Source organism: Zonotrichia leucophrys, chromosome 8, assembly GCF_028769735.1.
Source record: "Zonotrichia leucophrys gambelii isolate GWCS_2022_RI chromosome 8, RI_Zleu_2.0, whole genome shotgun sequence".
NCBI classification, from domain to species: domain Eukaryota; kingdom Metazoa; phylum Chordata; class Aves; order Passeriformes; family Passerellidae; genus Zonotrichia; species Zonotrichia leucophrys.
In genome coordinates this window covers 4,516,593-4,537,980 of record NC_088178.1, presented here as the reverse complement: position 1 = coordinate 4,537,980, position 21,388 = coordinate 4,516,593, and the positions used below count along the sequence as shown (strand labels likewise).

Genomic DNA, 21,388 nt, shown 5'->3' with positions numbered 1-21,388 from the left:
CTGGCTTCATGGCTTCCTATAAGAACTGTCAAGGCAGGGAAACGCTAAAGAAGGTACTAAAGAGCCCTTCACAGCACAGGAGCAATGCTGGGACCTGAGGCAGGGAGATTGGGGTGAGTGATGCAGGCTGTGGGTGTGAGTGAGAGCGATGGGCATCCCCAGGGCTCCAGGAGGTGGGAGCGATATTCCTGGCATCCCTGACCCCTGCAGGCAGGTAATTAACAGCGCTGCTGTAAGAGGGGATGTAGCTCATGTCGGAACGCCCCTGGGTTGTTTCCCACAATCGATAAGCTCCATAAATAATGCATCCCTCAGGGGGGAACAGCTACCTTGTGCTTATCAGATTTTGTGCTTGTTTGGCTTAGCAACGCTAAGAGGGAGCAGGGCTCTCTGGAGGGAAAACTGAGGCTATAAATGGATCCAGGGCAGTGTGGGAGCAGGCACAGGCAGGGAGGCCAGGCTGGGTCACCCCTGTGCTGGGCAGATCCCCACAGACACCTCTGGGGAGCTCTGCAAGGGGAGAGATGCTCCAATGAAGGCACAGCGAGCTGCTGTGAAAAATGCGGATTTTATGATTGGCTTTTCGCAAATATTCAAATGAATATTACATGCGTTGTGTTAGAAAGTGATGCTGTATTAATTCTCTTAAGTAGTGTGTTAAATGTAGTTTTAGGTTATAAAAAAAATGTTAAAATAGAAACTATGCTATGTAGGATACTTTTTTAAAATAAAGGACTTGTAGTGAGATAGCAGCCATAGGACACCTGAATCTTTTAGAGAAAGAGAATTTATTGCTCCATTATCAGAAGAAACGAACTTCTTCCCGCCTCAAAGGCGCTGTTAGAATTCAGAGGAGGAAGTTGACACTGACCAGACAGAATCCTGTGTTTGAATGGACTTTATGCATCATGTATGAGGTGTATGAATATGCAACAGGCTGTTGTTTTTAAGGGCTAATCCTCTGTTAACGTGGGTCCTTTTTCGGGCTTATTTTGCCCAGAAAAAGGTACCTGGACTGTGCTTAACTCTTTGTTCCTATTGTCTCATATTGTCTTAATCCTAATTGTCCAAATTATGATTACTCTAATTGTATTACTATTTTAATAACCATTTTATTACTATTAAACTTTTAAAATTTTAAAAACAAGTGATTGGCATTTTTCTCACTGCCATGCAGAGGCAGCTAGCAGATCCCAGAACCACACTGTGCCCTCCCTCTGCAAAATCTGGGGGAAATTTCCCTAATTCTGGCTTGGTTAAAGGCACCAAAGAAAGGGAGATGAAGCCCTTAGCATCACTTTCCTGTTATTTTTTTGCTTCACTCCCCTAACAGAGCTGAGCTTGCTGCAAACCACGGGCAGTGCCCTTCGGGAGGGATGTGAGGCACCATTGCCCTGCCATTGCCACAGGGATTTGGGAAAAGCATTTCAACACCCAGCCATGGCCTCTCCACACCTCGGGAATAGCCTGGGAAAGGCTGAGCACAACACAGAACAGCAGGAAATGTGAGCTCTTCTGGGATCAAGGGAAAATATTGGACTGAAAAATTGGGAAGCAGTGTGAGGATGGGGACTGGTTCTTCCAGCTTGTGGATTTAATCCATACCCGCAGTTTCCCTCTCAAAAAGCATAGCCTGGGATTTCCTGAGAGAGCAGGTGGAGGAGCTGCTCCTCTACCATGACCTGCCACCTGCACTTTGGGTTTTGTACCAAATAAAAGGAGCGAGGAGCTGGCAGGAAGCAGAGAGCGTGGTGGAAAACAACTCTGGGATTAAAACAACACCCTCAGTAACCTGGCTAGCAGGTTTGTGCTGCACAGCTGCAGCCAGAACATCTGGGAGCTTTACAAACAAAAAGAAAACACAGGTTTGCTAGCTGTAAAACACAGCTATGATGGGCAGCAGAGCACAGAGGCTCTCATCAGCTTCAATGAGATGGAAATTTCTGGCGAGCTCAGTGAATAATTCTGGGGTTGGGGTGAGCAGCACCATCTCCCACAGAGCCCCTTGTGAGGGGCTGATCCTGAGCCCACACTCCCTGAGAGCAGACTGCCCACAATCCATCACCTCCTGGCTGGGCCTGGGCCTGGAAAGCTTTTCCCACCCATCCTCTGTGAGGGGATGCAGCGAGGAGCAGGAATGCCACAAACTGCTGGGCTGAGCAGGGAGAGCCCCTGGGAGCCCTTAACTGCAGCTCAATTACAGAGGTGCTACAGCAGCTGAGGGATAATTCAGTGTCTCCACACTGAGCTTTGCTCCTTGCAGTGAGACAGAAACCCCCACGCAAGTGCTGTCCGTGCTGGGGACATCTCTGACATGCCAGGAGCTGCTGCTGCTCTTTCCTTTAAAGCACCAGCCCCAGGGGCTTTGCTGACAAGTGGTTTTCTGCATGTGCCTAGCCTGAGAATGCCCATGTACAGATCTGACTGCAGGAATAAATTAATATTTGCTCAGTAGCTGTGTAAGGGGCTGGGTTTGCTCCCTTCTGCCCCCACTGCTCCCCACTGCTTGGGAAGCTTTGCTCTGCAGCCTGGCTGCTCCATGGTTTAAATTTCACCTTTTTTGGGGCTAGCACCATCTTCTGATCTAATTTGTGCTCCAACCTCCAACCCTGGTGTGCCCCATCAGGGACTGAGCCCTGCTGCTGCACTGGGAGCAGGATTGCACTGCAGGGACTGACAGGAGCCAGCCCATCCCCATCAGGGCATCTCTCCATTGCCATCCCTCACAAAAATCCCTTGCTGATGTGGCTGAGGCTTGTTAGAGCTTTCCAGCCCCCATCAAGGCTGCTCTGGGAGCTGGAGCCCAGATGGTCTGAACAGATTACTGCAGCCTCCTGGGCTATCCATCCCAGGCACTTTGGCAGGCCTGAATTTCCTCCAAATGACAAAATGACAAAAATAAATAAAATCTCTCAGCATTAAATACTGGGAAGCCCGTGAAAAAAAGCTGTGTACACAATGAAAACAAATATATGGTTAAATAACCTCTCTAACAGTATTTCTATAAAATGCCTCTCTAAATAATGGCAAGTGAAAGGCTTGCTCTGTCCTGATTAACCTCAGCTGAGGAAGATTGTCTGTATCAAATCACTGCTGCCAGCCGATTAAAAATGAATTAAACTGAATGGAAAACAAGTCCCAAAACATCCCCTCTACCCTCCCAATTCAGGGGCAAAATAAAAATAGCAATGAACCCCAAAGCCGCCAGAGCAAGAACAGCAGAAATCACCCTAGGGTGAAGCAGGTGACAGGGACCTGGGGTAGGATGAAATGGGATGAAATAGGAAGCCTGGCCATGCTCACTCCATGGAGAGGTTGCAGGACCAGGTGGAAGAGTCATAAGGGATAAAGGGGATGCTGATACAGATTAATTAAAACAACCTAAGTGAGCCATCCAGTCCTTAGCCTCTTGAACAGAGCCCCTTTTTTATTTTAAAATAAAAATAAAAGACAAATTTAAAAAAATAAAATATTTGAGTCAGCTAAAGTGACTTTTTAACATTTCTGTCTTATTTTTAGCAAGCCCAGCAGAGCCTTGGCGTCAGTGGATCCGAAGGAAAACCCCAAGTCCCAAACCTCAAGTGTCAGCCAGATAAAACCATTCCAACAAGAGCTTGCTCCAGGACTGAGAGGCAACAGGAGATGATTTTTCATGTAGCAAAATCCCATGCCAGTGTGTTTCCAAAGAAAACATCCCCAGCAGTATCACCGGAGAACACTGAGAGGGAAGCAGAGAGCAAACCCTGTGTTTGGTGCCCCCTCTTTCCCTATTTTCCCCAGAAAAAGACTCAGAATAACAGAAAATCCTCAGATGTTTCTTCTCCTATTTATTTTTTGGTTTTTTTCCCATTTTCTCAATTATTTTCTCAATAACTGCATAGGAATTGTTGGGTCTATGGTGCTCCAAGGTCCTCCCTGCCTTGGGATGGACAAGAGGCATCCTAGGCTGGAGAAATGAAGGAGAAAGGTCCCAGAATTTTCCTTCACTGAAGGTGTGCTAGTGACAATGACTATGTCCCCATGGTCCCCTACAATAGTTGGACACATTTTCAGGTCTCAGGGCGGGACTGGTGGCAGCATTCACATCACCAACACTTCATGGACACAAACCCAACATCTTGTGAGGGACAGTCCAGTTGCCACCTCTAGGAGGAGTGTCTCACACTGATTATTTCATTCTTTGCCTTTCACTGTGTGCCTCTGATACAATAAAGAAGAATAATTGACAGCCAGTGGGACCTGCCATGCTGACACATTAATGACAGCCTATTTTGAGACACCAGAACTGCAACTCAGTGCTTCTAGAAGTTGTAAAAACTGTTGTAAAAAGCTACTTTTTTTCCAAGTGGTTGTAAAAAGTTGTCTCCAGTGATGAGGGGAGCATGACTGCTGCCAGGTCCTTGGGGCAGGGGTGTCCCTGCAGGGTCCAGAACAAGGGGATTGTCCCTGATCCCCACCAGCATCTGACCCCGTGGGATGTGTGGACACCTGATGGCTGTGGGGGAGAGCAAAGAATCATCAAGGTGGGGTTTTTTCCACCTCAGACCTGCTGTAAAAAATGCATTTAATCCCCTACCAGTGGGAGGGAGAGAGGGGAGTTAGCCAAGAGCAGAGCTGGGCATGGAGCAGCTGTGGCAGGGGAGATTTGCTCCTCCAGGAGATGCCAAAGGAGATTTTCTGCTTTTTCACTCTGCCTCTCTCCAGCTTTCCAACACCAAGACATCTTTGCATTTTCTCCACCCTAAAAGCAGCAGAACCCCCATTATGGATGTTAACAGGAGCAGCATGCATGCAGACACATTTTGGAGCATCTTTTCAGGGTGCCAGGTGATGCCATCAGCAGTGCAGCCTGCCAGGGGCCCATTAATGGAGGAATGAGCACTGAAGGAGCTTCTTGCTCTGTTTCAAACAGCTTTTGCCACTCAGGGCATAGAATTCATGTCTGAGCAGATAGCTGGGAAAGCAGGAGGCCAAATAAAGCTTGGTGGGGGAACTGAGCTGCATTTGGGACATGCTGGGGTTTGATTGTATTTCTGTGCCCTCCAGAGATGCCAAGTGGGCCAGCACCATGGGTACCACACTCCCTGGCCTTCAGCTCCTGCTGGTGCTCTCATTCTGCTGCTCATTTATCCCCCTGGCTTTCCTTTTGAGTCCTTCACCCCTTGCACATTTACCCAGCCCTCCAGGCACCCCCTGCTTTATCCACTGTCTCTCCTGCCCAGCCTCTACCCTGTGCACCTGGTTAGATCCTTACGTATTTATATCCTTAACCTCTGCCTCCCTTTCCTGTCTCTTTGCCCACTCATCAATCTTGCTGATGGCCTCCATCAGGCACTACCTGGGAGCTACTGCTGCCTCACCTCTGTGCCCTCTCTCCATCTCCCCACACAGCAAGATGAGCTGGAAAGCAAGAAAATGCTCCTTTTGGCAAAGGAGCACCAGGTGCAGGAGCTCAGCATCCTCCACTGTGGGTGCATCCCCTCCCTGATGCACTTTTTGCCTGATTTTTGGGTTAGACTTTGCTCTGTGCACAGATATCAAGAACCTGCAGCTGACAGACACCCAAGCTCCTGCATCCTTTACCCTGGGCATGCTCCACCCTGCAGAGGACACTGGGTTTGGGGACAAACTCACATTTCAGTGATGTCCTGAGGCTGGCAGCTTTCCCCAGCTGCAATTCCAGCCTGGAGGATCAGCTGCTCCCATTCCCATGGTCCCATTGCTGCACCACAGCTCCCTGCCCTCCCTACTCCCACTCTCCCACTCAAAGCTGCCTCACAGCGTCCAGGCTGTAATTCCTGTGCCTGCTCTCCCTCCCCAAGTGGAAGGAATTTTCCTCTTGCTGATTCACACCTCTGGCACGTCACATTTGATTTTTTTTAGCGCTGACGCTGGCTGTGCTCACCCCAGGGAAAGGCTGAAACCCCAAAGTGCTGCTGCTGCTGCTCTGGGGACTGGCCCTCTGCCAGCCACGTGCTGCCAACTCAGCCAAAAAAAACCTGCATCTGTGCTCAGCAAACCCAAAGAAGGGGTCAAATAAGGGAAATTCCAGGGGTTCATTTTCTCCCTGCCTTCCTAATCCCAGCCCTGGGCTCCCAGCTGAGTCCTTATGCTGAGTATAGCAAACCTCAGCCTCAATAAAACCAATTTTTTACTGTAAAAATGCTCTGGCTCTTCCCTGTGGACCAGCAGAGTGGCACACAAGGTGGAAGGCCCCATGGCCATCACCTGCATCCCTGGTGGGATGGAGCATTTGCAGCCCTGGGAGGGTTTTTGGAAAGGGGAGCACCCTGAACCTCCCACAGGCCCCTTTTGGGGGGTTCAGCAGCTGGGTTGGGTTTGTACCTCTGCTAACTCCTGGAAATTGTAATTGTGGGAATTCCACCCTTCCCTCTGTTTCTTCTCACCTGCCTCCACATCCCACCTCTTACAGAGGGATCTCCACCACCAGGAGCAGCACTTCATGCCATGGCAAGCACTTCCTAAGGACTTCTCAATTCATTTCCTGTGCTGTGAGAGCTGTCTTTTACTTCTTGATGCAGAAAAGGCTCAGGCAGCACCCTCCTGCCCAAACAAACCCCAATTTCAGCATCCCTGCCCTGCCTGCTCTGATGGGAAAACGCCACTGAGCCTTTTTGGGGCCGCCACAACTCTGTGTCCCTGTGGCCAGCCCAGGGTGTCACAGACGTTCTATTAAAAATCCTTTTGCTAGGATCTTTCCTCCTGAGAAGCTGAGAGGCCTCAGGAACAAAATGTTAACAATGGTTTTCTGCTGCTGTGGAATGCAACAGGTGCATCTTTGATTGGTCTCGTGTGGTTGTTTTTAATTAATGGCCAATCACAGTCAGCTGGCTCAGACTCTCTGGTCAGTCACAAGATTTTATTATCATTCTTTTCTATTCCTTTCTTTGCGAGCCTTCTGATGAAATCCTTCCTTCTATTCTTTTAGCATGGTTTTAGTATATCATTTTCTTTATTATCATCATTTAATATAATATAGAAATAATATATATTATATATAATATATAAATCATATATATGATATATAATATATAATGTATAATATAATATATAACAATATATAATATATAATATACATTTTCATAATTTAATATAATATATATCATAAAACAATAAATCAGCCTTCTGAAACATGGAGTCAGGATCCTCATCTCTTCCCTTGTTGGGGTTGCCTGCAAATCCCACATCTGGTGGCCCCGAGTGAGGAACATTCCCACACCAGGGGACATCTCCTCTCACCCCCATCACCCTGAGGAGCCCAGGGAGCAATTCTGGAGCCACAAGCCCCAGAGTCCCTCACTCAGGGTGGCTTTAGCTGTGGCTGAAGCTGTGCTGTGGTGCCAATCACAGGGAAATGGGGATGTTGGCATTCAGCTGCAGCACTGTCATTAGGGGCAATCACGATGTCCCTAGCAGGGATGAGGCTGTGGGGTACAGGGAGGAAGGCCAGGGAATGGAAATGCAGTAATTACCGGGTGATTGCCGAGTAAGGAGCAGTAATGCTGCTGCCTGTGACATCGTGGGACACTTTCCATATCAAATACACCACAAATACATCATGAATGGATGATTCTGGCTCGTTCCTCCTCCCCCATCTTTGCATTAAATAATTTATTTCCAAGTGACCACGAGTTAAAAAGGGAAAGGAGAAGAAAGGATGCAGGTTCCTGTGGGTGATGGAGGGGAAGGCTGGCACCCAGGAGTTTGCAGTGCCACTGCCAAGCTGGACCCGGGGCTGGGACAGAACAGCTCCAAGGGGGAGCAAGGGGAGCTTTCCCCTCTGCAAAGCCCTGCAGGAGATGCAGCAAGGCAAGAAGCTCCCTTTTCCTGCTCATATTATTGGGGTGTCACCCTCAGTGTGGAGCCCAAGCCAGCAATTTGCTGCACTCTCTCACCTGGAGTGAGTACTTTCATCAGGCCCAAGTGAGGAAGGTATTTCTACAGCTGTCTGCAGAATTCAGGAGGAAATACCCCCAAAAATCTGATTTTTCAGCCCAGTTTAATTTTTAGCCTAATAAGGCTGGCTGGTGACAGGTTAGAGTCTAGAGCATCCCAAACCATCCCAGCCTGGGATGCAGGGCTCATCCCTGGGTCTGGGCACAGCCACGTCAGCAGCTTAGTGGGATTTGAGAGAGGATTAGACACCAAAGGGGATAACAAGAGAGGATAAAAGATTAGTGGGGATAAAGGACCCTGGCACACGGGGATGAGAGGCAAATTCTAATTGCCTGGGGTTGGGGAAGCAGGTTCTCTCTGGGGCTGTGATTTATGGCTGGGCCCAGGTACACAGAGCAACTGATGTGGCTGCAGCCAGTGCCTTTCCCTAAAAATAAAACAGATTTTTTTCCTGCAATTTGGGTAGAGAGGTGCACACATTCATGGGCAAAAAGGACTTGAAAGGGAAAATAATTTTGAAGAAAGCATCCCCAGCTTGGGGTCAATTTGTACTCCAGAGATTTAAGTCTGTTGCAGTTCTGTTTAATGTGAGCCCAGTGCTGGCACTGAATAGGTAAATTATGAAGCCTGCTGCTTTCTGTGCTGTGGCATCCCCCAAATACACTTATTTTAGGAGGAAGAGAGCCCGTGCTGGGCTGAATCTCAGCAGCTCCTCTGGGGCAGCTCTGCAGGGCCCCTGGCAGAAGCAGGAGCAGAGGGATGTGCTGCCTGCCCCAGCTCCCTGCACACCCAGGAGCCAGCCTGGGCTCCCTGCTGCCTTTTTTTGTTTTTTCTTTTCTTGCTGGCCTGGGGAAACACCTCAGGATTGGTCAGAGATGATGTGCAGTCCATACCCTGGATCCCACATTGGGATGATGCAGGGCTGTCCCATGGGCTGGGGGTGCCAAAATTCAACAAGAGCGCTACCTGCCCCTGGGGCTGTGGGACCCAGACTCCTGGAGCTTGCGAACTAAAGCTGCCAGTGCCAACCTGTCACAGACATCTTTTATGAAAAATCCTTTCCTTAGGATTTTTCCTCCTGAGAAGCTGAGAGGCCTCAGGAACAAAAAGTTAACATTGATTATCTGCTGCTGTGGAATGCAACAGGTGCATCTGTGATTGGTCTCATGTTGGTTGTTTTTATTAATGGCCAATCACAGTCAGCTGGCCCAGACAGAGAGCCCAGACACAAACCTTTGTTATCATTCCTTCTTCTTCTATTCTTAGCTAGCCTTCTGATGAAATATTTTCTTCTATTCTTTTAGTGCAGTTTTAATATAATATATATCATAAAATAATAAATCAGCCTTCTGAAACATGGAGTCAGATCCTCATCTCTTCCCTCAACCTGAGAGCGCCATGAACACGGTCACACCAACCCAGCCATGCCAGGCAGTGATTTATCAAGAAGCCACCAGGGCCAGGCTGACCTGGGCTGTGTGTGGAGTGATGGGGTGCCAGCACTGCCTGTGTGTGCTTTGGGGGGTCCCTCTGTCCTGCTGGGGTGTGGGTGGGATCCTTGCCCAGCATGGGGGTACCTGGGGGTCCCCTCAGGGCTGGATGGCCTCAAACCAGCACTGTGGGGTGAGGAGGGCAGGGATGCTCTGCAGCCTGGCCTGAGTGCACTCAGCATCACCCTGTGCCAAGCCCTGCTGGTGTGGGAGAACAGCTCATCCCTGGGGCAGGGCCAGGCTTGCAAATGCAGGGATCCTCACCCATGGGCTGCTGATTTCTCCCTGAAATGCCCTCACATGCAGGCAGGCTGCACAGGAGGGAGCTGGGCAGCGGTGGGCAGCATCCAGATGTGCAGGATGCAGGGACAGCCCTCCATCCCTCCTGCAGCTGCTGCACAGCCAGCACAATGCTTCATTCTTCCTGGGGCACCAGCAGCTCCATCTCTGCTCTGCTCTGCCCGGCCCTGGGCAGGGAGGAGTGCTGCTGTCCCAGCTCAATGGGGGCATGCCCCTTCCCCAGCTCCCTCGTGGTGCTCCTGGTGCTGCTGGGGCAGTGTCCCCACCAGTGCTGTTATAAATCTGGTTTTCCCTGCTGGCTATTGCTCTGCCCTCATGGGATCCCTCAGGAATTTTCACCCCAGTTTAATTTTAACCCCCGGGAGGGTTTCTCCTGCACTTACACTGGGATGGAGTGAAAGGCAGCTCCGCTCCTGCCCAGGAGGATACAAGGGCTGAGGCTGCGATATGATGAGTGAGAGATTGCCTGGGATTTAACAGGCTTTTTAAAGAGCAGATGTAAACCCCAGCCCTCACTCTTTAGAGTCATTAAATGTCCCCTGGTTCATTCTGCAAAGGGTAGGCACATTAACCTGCTGGCCTGGCTGCCCTCTGTTAACCACATCCTCATCACACCAACTCCCCTGACATTTGAAACTGCTCTTTTTTCCAAGCCCACTGCCTGCTCTCACTGCCAACCCAACATTTTGAGGCTGGGCATTTGCCTCTTGTCATTCCTGAGGATCTTACAGCATAAATCAAACTATGGAGGAAGAAGAAATAATCTACCAAAGCATCAGGAATAACAACACCTTCAGCACAAAGAGATTAATTTTTGCTTGAATTAATACACTGAAAGCTGCAGGGAGAAGCCCTCCCTTGGCAGTGAGGGGCAGGGCAGAGCATCACCCCTGCCAGGGCTCACAGTGCCTGTTCCAGCTCCCATTTCTATGGAAACCTGCCCCCATCACACTCTTGCTAATTTAAGGAAATCAACTTTGTGCTCTCTGAGGAGTTGCCTGGATGGATCCATGGCACTGGGCAGGCAGGGATGTCCCCCTGCCCACCAGCCCCTGACAGGGCCCTGCAGAGCTCAGGGTGGGTTCCTGCCCCATTCCTGCTCTCCTGAGCAGGGAAAGGCAGGGCTGTTCCTTATCTCAACACTTCTCATCTGCTCTGGGTCCTTCCCATGACTGCCTCTCCTCTCCCAACCCTCCTTATCTGCTCTCCCCCCATCCATCCCTCTGCCCAGCTTTGTTTGCATCAGTGAAACACTTGTCCTGGTCAAATGATAAACACAATTCCATTGATTGCTGGGAAGAAAAAGCCTTCCAGAGCAGCAGGTTCCTTGCTCTGGGAATCAATAACCCCCAAAGCCCTCCATCCCCCTCAGAGGGGAGGCAGGGCTGCATGGAGGATGTGACACCTGAGGGTGATGTGTGACATGAGGAACCTGTAAAAGCCTCTCCCAGGCTGCCCCCATGGAGGACAAACCCTCCCAGCTGCTTCCCAGGGCAGTGCCCCAGCCCATCAGCCCCTGCATCCCGCTCCTCCTGCCTGGGGCTGGGCAAACATCCCCATTTCAGGCTGGAAATCAGGGATGCAGAGGAGGGACAGCAGTGAGGAGCAGCCTGCTGTGCTGCTGGAGGGCCCCAGGCTGTCACTGCACTGCCCATGGGGAGCTCCTGTGCCTCTGAGTGAGTGATTCAGCTCTAAAGCCACAATCGATGAGGAGGAATTTAAAGGGATTAGATGTTTTGCCACTGCTGCAAATGTGGTGCTCCCCACAGTGGTCTCCTCCATCAGGACTTCAGGAATGAGGTGTGTGACCCCCTGGGTACCTACAGGATTCACTCAAGAGGATTTTTTTAGACCCAAAATGCTGAACAGCACAGAATTCCCTGTGCAAAATGATGCTGTGCCCACCTGTCCAGTTAGTGCTTCAACTCCTCTGTGACAAAACACATAAAGGAGGCCAGTGAGCCTCACCATTTAGTGCAGGGAGAAAACAAATTCAATTAAAATAATAAATAATGAATGAGACATCATTAACAGAGACATAAAAATGATAAATAATAATCTGGGCTGGGAAAAAACAACCCCAAGTGCTCCTTAGGGCCCACATAAACCAGCAGAGCCCTGACCCCAGGGAAGCAGCAAAGCAGGTGTGGTGGAGCATAAGGAGCTGTAATGAATTCAGAGCTTCCACCAGGCTTTAATAAAGTCCTTCTGCAGAGGCTATTAAGGGAACTGAGATGAGAGGTGAAAGTTTGTTATGGATTAGGAGCTGTCTGAGACAAAGATGAAAGAGCTGAGCAGTGATGGAGACACAGGATGAGCTGGGGAGCCTGGGACACCTCCTGCCCTGAGAGAGGGGTCTGGGCTGTGCTGGGGCTGCAGGGGATGAGCTGTGCCCATTCTCAGGAGCTGGACAGGCTCTACAGCTGGAGCTAAACTCATTCACTGCCAGTGTGGTGTTCATTCAAAGGAGCCCTGCCCCGGCTGCTGGGGATGCTGATGCCAGCTCCACACAGCATCCTGCAGGCCTGCAGGGCTCAGCAGGGCAGCCCAAATCCCCCAAAGGGCTGAGCTCACCCAGCTCAGCCCCAGTGCTGCTGGCAGGGCCCTGGAGCACAGCTCCAGCCGGGATTCACACCCAGCTCCAGCCTGATTTCCATCTCTGGGGCTTGGGGCTGCGTGGGGACAGCTCTGCCTCTCCCTGGAGTGCCAGCTTTGTGTCTATGCCCACTGAGAGGGCTGGGACGACCTTTTCCCAAGGGCAAAACGAGCCTGTGGGGTACCCAGAAGCTGAGGGTGGGGTTACACCCCCAGTCCCCCCAATCTCCTCCAGCCCCAGAGTGGGAGCTGCAGCCACCCAGTGCCTCCAAACCCTGCCCTGCTGGATGGATTTCTGAAATTGGATTGTGACAAACATTTAATACCTAATAGAGCTCACACCAGCACAGTTAATTAAGAAGGTGACTAATCCAATTCACTCGTGGGAGAGCAGAGAGTGAGAGAGGGAGGAAGAGAGGGAGGGAGGCTGCGTTAGTGAGGGGAGGGAGCAGGAGAAAATCACTTCAGCTTCCATCACCTGTCCTTTCATTTTGGGTGTGCACACACACCATGAAGAAGGACTTTCCTTCTCTGTTGCCAACTCTGGAGCTGCTGAGCAGAAGCTGAGCTGGCCCAGGCTCTGTGTGAGCTTCTCTGGGGTCCAGGCCAGCTGAGGTTCGGGATATTGTAGCTGGAGCCCCCTTGGCCATGGAAATACCCTCAGTTTTATTTTAAAACACCGTCCAGGGGCTGCCGAGGCACGGACACTGCAGAGCATCCCCTGCTCCACACGGGACCGGTCCCAGGCACGTCAGGCTGGCAGAGCCAGCTGTGGCAACATCTGTATGCCACTCACAGCCCGTGCCCCCGGAGTTGATAAATAAAACAAGTGGAGTTATTTTGGCCGCGGGGACAGGGCTGTCTCCCCGAGCACAGAGCGGCCCTTTCTCCGTCTCTCAGTGCCGCCCGAGTTCATTGTCACTCCCCAGTGGAGAACAGGACGCGGATTGAGCCGGGGTGCCCATCTGGAGAGCCGGAGAGAGACTCTGTTCATATCAGCGCCCAGTGGCATCAATGGCGCTTTTACACCGGGGCAAACAAAGGCTCGGAGAGAGGGAGAGCAATGGGGAAAGCCGGGGAGGGCTGGGATGGAGCCGGGGAGGGCTGGGATGGAGCGGGGATGGAGCCGGGGAGGAGGGAGAGCAGGATGAGCTGGAGAAGGAGCACAAGGGGGGAACACAAATGGAGCAGCTCCATCTAAAGCAGGTTTCCTACAGAAAATAAAGCAGCTGGAGGAGTTTAGGGTGCGGGCAGCAGTGGCACCAGCGTCAGGTGGCAGGGATGCTGGAGCAGAGCCCCGCACCTTCATCACTGCAATTAGTCCTCATTAAGCACGGCTGGCAAAAGGGGATGCTGCCTTAATAGCATGACAAGCAGATTGGTCGAAATTGGAGAAGAAAAGAATAAAAACCGGAAACAACCCAAAGGAAAACCAACCAACCTGTGCCCAGCAGTGCTGCCAGTGGTTCCCCAGGGCAGCACTGAAAGCACCTGCGGGGAGCCCGGGGTTGTCCTGGGGTGCCCGCGGTGATGGGTGCCTGTCAGACCGAGTAATTAATGAGGAATTACACCCCCAGCTCATCCCTCCTGCGGCCACAAAAGCCCCCAGGGTGCTCCCAGCATCCTCCCCCTTGCAGGAAATAATTACTTAGGTTGAAATTATTTACCAAACGAGGCAATTCTCGGCGCGCTATCTCGCAGCCGTTCGCCTGGTTTACATTGTTACTGGCGCTACGCAATAAATTAACTGCGTAATTAAAGACGAGCTTAATGCTGATGCTTTGCAGAGGGATTTTCTTTTAAGCCTCTCTGCGAGCAGAGCGCGCTTTAGGTGAGGGGCTGGCAGGACACCGATCCCCACGACAAACGTGTCCCTGGCTTGCCCAAGGGACAGCAAGCAGATCGAATCCAATCAATCTGCATTTTAATTACCGGGCAGGCTCTGTCCGCAGGGAGCGGAGCCGCCCCGGGCGATGCACCCTGCTCGTCCCCGGTTATCCAGCAGGGACACGATGGGCTCCATCCATCGACAGGACTTGTTCCCGACTGTGCTGATCAGCCAAGCGAGGCTGCAAAACCCCACGGGGATTGGAGACTCATCACCCAAAAAAAAAAACCCCAAAACCCCCCCAAAAAAACGCCCAAAAAAGGAGGAAAATAAACATCGCACTTCAGGAATCCCCGTTTTTGGTGATTTCTGCTGACTAACAAGCCAAAACCAAGGAGCCATCAGGGAAAGGCTCAAGGGCTTCCCTAGGAAACATCTCCTTCCTGGGGATGCAGCTCTGGGAACACGATGGGGATGGAGCTCCAGCATGGGGACCTCTGTGTGAGCCAGGACATGCCTTGCTCCTGCTGCAGCTCCTCCATCCTGCTCCAGCATGGTGTGGCAGGGCTCAGGGTCACCTCCTGTGCCAGCCATGAGAGCAGAGCCAAGCCCAGCCCTTCCCATGCTGGCTTGGTGGGCACAGCCATCCCCCAGGGCCTCCTCCCTCCACCAGCAGCCCAAATGCATCAGTATTGAGCGGGCAATCAATGCCCAAACCCAGGCAGGCCGAGCACAGCAATGACAGCAGCTCCAGCTGAGGCAAACAGAGCAGCTTTCCCCTGGGACATGGCCACACTGGCTCCCAGGATGCCAGGAGGGCAGGGCAAGGCTTTTTCCTTCCACCTGGGGGGATTTCTGCACTTCAGAGGGATATCAGCACCCAGTGGAGCAGTTCTGCTGCCAGGCCCCTCCAGCTGCACCCCAGCCTCCAGCCCTGAGTGACCCCAAGGGGGACATTGTCCCCAAATGAGTGGGGAAAGAGGAGGGAGCTGCCCTGGGGATGAAGGACAGAGAGCTGAATTAATTTCTCCCTCCTGTGATGGCTCTCATGAGTGGAGAGGAAGGAGATGGCAAATCCCTCACCTCTGCCAAACCATCCTTCAGGAGAGCGGCCATTACCATTTCCTACATGTGGAGCAGCTACAAGCATCTCATTTCCCCAAAGTGTGTGGGATTTGTAGTTCCAACAGGACAGGGAGTTCTGACTGGCCCAAAGGAACATCCCACATCCACCCAGGTGCCAGTTGAACACCCCTGGATAATCTCTCCAGCAATGATCCACACCACCACAGGCTGGCAACAGGCTCCAGGTCTCACCTTCCCCATGGTGACCTGCTGGAGCTCCATGCACCTCAAGGAAAGAGATGGGGAGCAGAAATCTCTCCCAAAAGGGTTTATTTAGCAACAAAGCTGAGAGAGAGAGAGGGAGAGGGAAGGGAGAGGCAGGGAGGTCTGAGGTTGTAGCTGGGATGGTTTCTAGCATGTCCTGGGTCAAGCTGCCCACAAACCCAAACAGCTCAGCAGGACAATGTTTGGATGAAGATCTCTGCTCACCTCCTAAGGAAAGGGACCTCAGCAGGGACCTTCTACTGTCCTTTTTCTGGTGATTTTGGTGGAATCCAGACCCCTTCCTAAGCCCCAGCCACCCCAGGGAGCATGAGGGGGGAATTTAACATCCCACCAGTAAATTTGGCAGCGACCACCACCAGAGCATCAAACCCCACAGAGAAGGAGGAGATGGAACATCCAACAGCTCTGATCCCCCACACAGGAGAAGGAGGAGATGGAACATGTGCCATCCCACAGCTCTGATCCCCCACCTGCTCATCTCTTCCCAACCTCTGCCATCCCAGATGTGCCAGCAGGACAAGCTCTCCATGGTGGCTGGTTAAAATCACTGTGTTTTACTGAAGGCAGCTGCTGGAAGCCAGGATTCAGCTTTGCTGCCTGCACCTTGCCAAGGTTCCTGCCCTGGGCATGGGAATTATGGAAATACCAGGCTTTGACATTTAAAAGTAGCAAGGAAAATAAAAGAGGGGTGAGAAATAACCAAACAATTACCTGGGACTCATCAAGAAGCTGCTGGGAGAAATTGTGATGGCTAATTATAAAGGGAAAATTAAATTGAGCTCTGGGAGGAAGACAACAAGCTGGGGGAAATAGGAAGGCACAGGAGGAGAGGGGTCTCAGCCTGAGGATGGGATGGTTGGTGCTGAGATTTTGCCAAGGAAGGATGTTCCTTTGACTGTTTCCCAATGGGAAATACTGCTCAGTGACATTCCTTTGGCTAGGTGAGTCAGGGGTGATGGAGGGGAGATGCCCTCTCAGTGCCCATGGAACCCAGCTGAAGCACCTCCCTTGGGGCAGGCAACAGGGAAAATCCTGGAGTGAAAGTCAGCTGAGATGGTGCTGGGCATCCCAGGGCTCATTTCAGGCACATCTGTAAGGGAGACTGGACCTGCCCTGTGGGATAGGAACTGATGAGGGGAAAACCCCTTCCAGAACAAGAGACAGACAAATGGCACCTGCTGAACCTGTGCTCTGTTTTCTATTTTGTTTTTTTCATTTCCTATCCCCATCCCTTCTGATTTCCCTATTTTATTTCTGGAGCAGTGTGGTGGGTGAGGGAAGAGCAGGAACCAATGGTGCTGTCAAACAGGGGGTGCAGAGAGCCTGAGCTTCCAGCACTGGTGGTTTGAGAAGAAGTAGGTTTTCTGAGATGCTGTGGTCAAACCTACCAGATTTTAATATTGGTAGTTACAGCCATGGCACTCAGCAACCACCTCCCAGTGACCTCAGCCAGAAACTGGGCTGAGACACAGCTGGGAGCACCCAAACAGGCCCAGATTTACCCTCTCTGGGATTTTGACCCTGGCTGTGGGACCACCTTAGGGATGGAGCAGGATCTAAGGCCATTGACATTTTGTTTCTCATTAGTGGCACAATTAACAGCAGAGAGGATTCCAGGCTCTGGCTGCATAGTGTCCCTGTCCCTCAGCTGCCTCCTGCTGCCTTTATCTCTTCTGCCTGGGCAGTTCCATCAATGAATTGACTTCTTCCCCCGCCTAATTTATGTCTCCTTTATGTTTGTTTATATAATAAGGTTAAACATCTACTTTACACCCTGCATGCTTGTACTTGTTAATTAGCCTTTTTCTGTGGTTTTATTGCGTTTGCTGTGGGCTCTGACAAGATGAACAGCAGCAAGGAGAGGCTGGGAACCGAACAGACACCCTGTGCCAGGGCAGGAGCTGCAGCCCTCCAGCCCAGCAGGTTTGGGTGCCTGTTACCCCCCAGGAGCTGTGGGTGAGGCAGTCAGAGCTGCAGCTCTGTCAGGCTCCCATAGGATTGGTTCCCACTTCTCAACACGGTTTTGAGCTGTTTTAGGGGGATTGGGGAGCTTGGAGCACCACCATCAGGAGAACAGCACGAGATCCATGGTGACAAACTGTCCCTGCAGCTTCACCTTGCTGATGCTCAAATCCACCTGACTTGGGGTGCAGGGCAGAGCAGGGAGTTCTCCATGGGAGTGGCTCTGCACCCCACAAACAGCCCCACAAACATGGGAGCCCAGGGGAAATCTCAAGCTCAGCCCAGAAACAAGCTGCCTCTTCATGCTTGTTTGCCAGGCTTTGCAGCCAAACCCAGCACCAGCACCACGAGCCCCAGCAGCCAGCAGGGCTTTTCCTGGCTCTGTGGTCCTAGAGATGGATTCACCCCTGCAGGAGAAGCCCAGCTCCTGAGCAGACATCACGGGGAGAAGGACCCGGTGGGACTGGCAGGGCTCCGGGGCCCCTCTCCCTCACCCAGCCTTGTACAAACCCGGGCATTTGTGGCTCATTGCTGAGAGCACCTGAGATTCAGAGAAACCCCTCATGCTCCAGCGAGGGTGCAGGAAAAGCCCCTCTGAGCCTCCTGCCTGCCTGCCAAGCCTCCTCCTCTTGCCCATTCCTCAGTTTCCCTGCCTGCAGACACACGTCCCACAGGGATGCAGAGGCAGAAACCAGTGCCCAAATGTGACCCGTCCTTGATGGGAGATGTCTGCTCTCAGCTGCTCTCAGCCGCCCAGCCCATACACAAGCAGGAGCTTAAAGAGGCGAGGTGCAGCCCATTTCCAGCCAGGACGGCAGGACACAGGGATGCTTCCTTCCATCGAGCCCCCTGCCGCTCCAGAAGGATCCCCGCACTGGGCTCAGCCTTCTCCGCCTCTCCGGGTGGATGGATTCTGTCAGAAGCCACAGCAGGTGACTGCTAATGAAGCTCGCCTAATTAATGCGTTCCTCAGACACGCCCTCGGCGTCCCTTCCTCCTCCAGGTGCTCCATCCACCCCTCCGCCAGACGTGACCTGGCCAAGCAGGCTCCGCTCCCTGCCTTCGGAAGTCGCAGCTGTGCTCAGGTTTAGGGAGCAGCATCCTCCAGCCCAAAGCTCTCCCCTCTTCCAGGGCTCAACTCGCCTCCGGAAAAGCAGCCTTGCTGCTTGAGCAGGCAAAAACCGCGTTCAAACTTTGGTGAATTGAAGCAGAAAGCCGCGGCTAAGGCTCGGCAGAGCCTGGGTGGACTCCGCGTTCGCCGACAGCATCCAGGGAAGGAGGGATGGAGAGGCTGCTCGGGTTTGCTCCCAGCTCCCGGAGTTGGGGATGCCGCTGAGGATGCTGCTGCCCCCGCGGGGAGTGGGAGTCGTGGGCAGAAGGGAGGCAGCGGGCTGGGAAGGAGAGATGGAGCCCGGCTTTGGCGGGGACGGGGTGTGAATGAGCCCCCAGCGCTGCCTGCAAGGATGCAGCAAGGAGCCTCCTCCCCCCACGAACTGTCTCCATGTGACGCAGGTGCCGAGAGCCAAATTTCTTCCATCTCATTCCAGCCACAAAAGGAACTTGCACAAAGTGCAGGCAGCCTTTACCACCCCCAAAAACAACCAACAGACCCCCTCTCCCCTCGCCCGCGGCCGGGCCGGGCAGACCCCGCGGCGCGGCGGGGGAATCGCGGCTCCCTCCTTCCCTCCGCCGCTTCCTCCGCACTCAACTCCGCTGGGCTGGAGAGAGAGGGGCAGCGCACACAGCAGAGAGCACGGGCAGCCGGGGCCGGGCACGGCTGGGGCAGCGGAGCGCGGAGAGCCGTGAGCTGTGCCCGCGGAGCGCCGTGAGCTTTGCCCGCGGAGCGCGGGGCAGAGCGGCGCGGAGCTCGGAGCGGTGACACGGAGCCCGGAGCGCGGAGCTCGCAGCTGTAACACAGAGCTCGGAGCGGTGACACGGAGCTCAGCGCCGCGGAGCGCGGAGCCCAGCCTGCGGAGCGCGGTACCGCGGAGCCGGGGCACGAAGCCCGGAGCGCGGAGCTCCGAGCCCGGAACGCGAAGTCGGAGCGCGGGGCGCGGAGCTGTCCGCGGTGCTGAGCACACTCACCGGGCCGGGCCGGGCCGAGCCGGGCCGCTCCTGCTGCTGCCGCCGGGATGCTCGTGGGGCGGCCCCGCTCCGCGGGTGCCCGGGCTCGGCCTGGCGCCCTCGCTGGCACCGCAGCCCCTGTGGCTGCTGCGGCCGAGAGCAGCGACCCCGGCACTGCCTCGCTGCCGCTCCGTCCTCTCCTTAAATTTCAGCAGCTCGGTTCCCCCCCCCCCGCCCCCCGTTTTTTTTCCTGGCTCTCCCCTGCTCCCGCTCCCCGCTCCGGGCTCTCCCGCACGCCCGCAGCCGCCTAGCGGGCAGAGAGAGGCGGCAGGAGGAAAATCCCACCCGCGCAGCCGGGCGGCACCGCCGCCGCAGCCCTCCCACCGCCACCGGGCCCCCGCACCCCCTACTTATAGAGATCTTACTCTTCTAGTGTATTAATTACAATCGACTTCCAATCCTTAGAACCTGGTTTAAGCCCAGAGAAGAGTAATAAACATAATCCTATTCATACTGGCCCTATCACCGACTCTAAGCATCCTCCTAACTGCACTAAACTTTTGAGTCGCCCAAATAGCCCCCGACTCAGAAAAACTATCCCCATACGAATGCGAGTTCGACCCCCTGGGATGTATCCGCTCGACTCCTCTTCTCAATCCACTTTTTCTGGTAGCCATCCTCTTCCTCCTGTTTGCCTTAGAAAACAGGAGGGTGCGAGGGGCACGGCGGGCGGGGTCCTGGACACGGCTCCGGGGCAGCGGGACAGAACGGGAGGGACAGAGGACAGGGGGAAAGGGGTAAAATGGGGTGCAAACAAAGTGAGAGCCAACTGAGTTTGACCTCTCAGCCTTGTGGGGGTCTGGGTGCAAATCCAGGCACAGGAGTGGTCAGAGGGCTGGGATAGCTCTGCTGTGAGGGAAGGTTGGCAGAGCTGGCCTTGGTCAGCCTGGAGAAGAGAAGATCCAGGGAGAGCTTAGAGCCCCTTCCAGTGCCTGTAGGGGCTCCAAAGAGAGGGCTTTGGACAGGGGGATGGAGTGACAGGAGATGGAGGAATATGAGATATTTGGATATAGATAGGATATTAGGAAGAAATTCTTCCCTGTGAGGGAACTGAGGTCCTGCACAGGTTGTTCAGAGAGGCTTTGCCTGCCCCATCCCTGGAAGTGTCCAAGGCCAGGCTGGATGGAGCTTGGAGCAGCCTGGTCTTCTGAGGTGGAATGAGATGGTCTTTAAACCCCCTTCCAACCTAAACATTCTGGAATCCTGTAATACTACAGAACAGATGTGGGTATTACCCAAAACTCTGGGTTCTGATACCCCCCAACCCCCCAAAGTTTAATTAATATTATGGGGGGAAGGTTGTTACCCAGCTAGGAGGTTGGGGTATCCATTGTACATGACAGGGGAACAGAGCTGCCTGGGGAGGAGGGAGCAGGTAGCCACAGCATATTTGGAGCACTCTAATTCCTTTTAACATCATAACCTACCTGAATACTGAAAGCAATGAGCCTCCAAAAGCTTTTTGCTCAACAATGAATAGCACTGTTGACAGTAGAAAGTATTTTTTCACAGCTGAGCTGGTGAACCGAAGTTGAGAAGAGCAATTCCACCTAATTCTGCACAAAACTTGGATAGGTTTCTTGGCAAGCTACCTCCTCAGGTTGGAGACTGTGTCCTGGTATGTTAAAACAGACCTTTTTCAGTCACAGCTACAAGGTGGTCCTAAATGGTCCATGACTCCTCAGGTACAATTTCATGTCCCAATTTCCCCACATTGCTTTGGGTAAATTACCTAATTTACCTCCTACCTCCATAAAAGGGAAGCTCAATGAGAGGTGTAAAGGCCATTAATAGTGATGAGCTGTTCAGCTCTGTAGGTAAG

General features: G+C 52.8%; 1 protein-coding gene across 1 annotated transcript in view; it reads right to left on the bottom strand.

Moving 5' to 3' along the window:
- Positions 1 to 19,703, bottom strand: part of TNR (tenascin R) — an 80,672-nt gene extending 60,969 nt beyond the window's left edge. The window contains exon 1 of the mRNA XM_064720348.1: positions 19,528 to 19,703. The gene's annotated coding sequence lies outside the window, so the exon portion shown is untranslated. The remainder of the gene's footprint in view (positions 1 to 19,527) is intronic.
- Between the last annotated feature and the right edge of the window lie 1,685 nt (positions 19,704 to 21,388).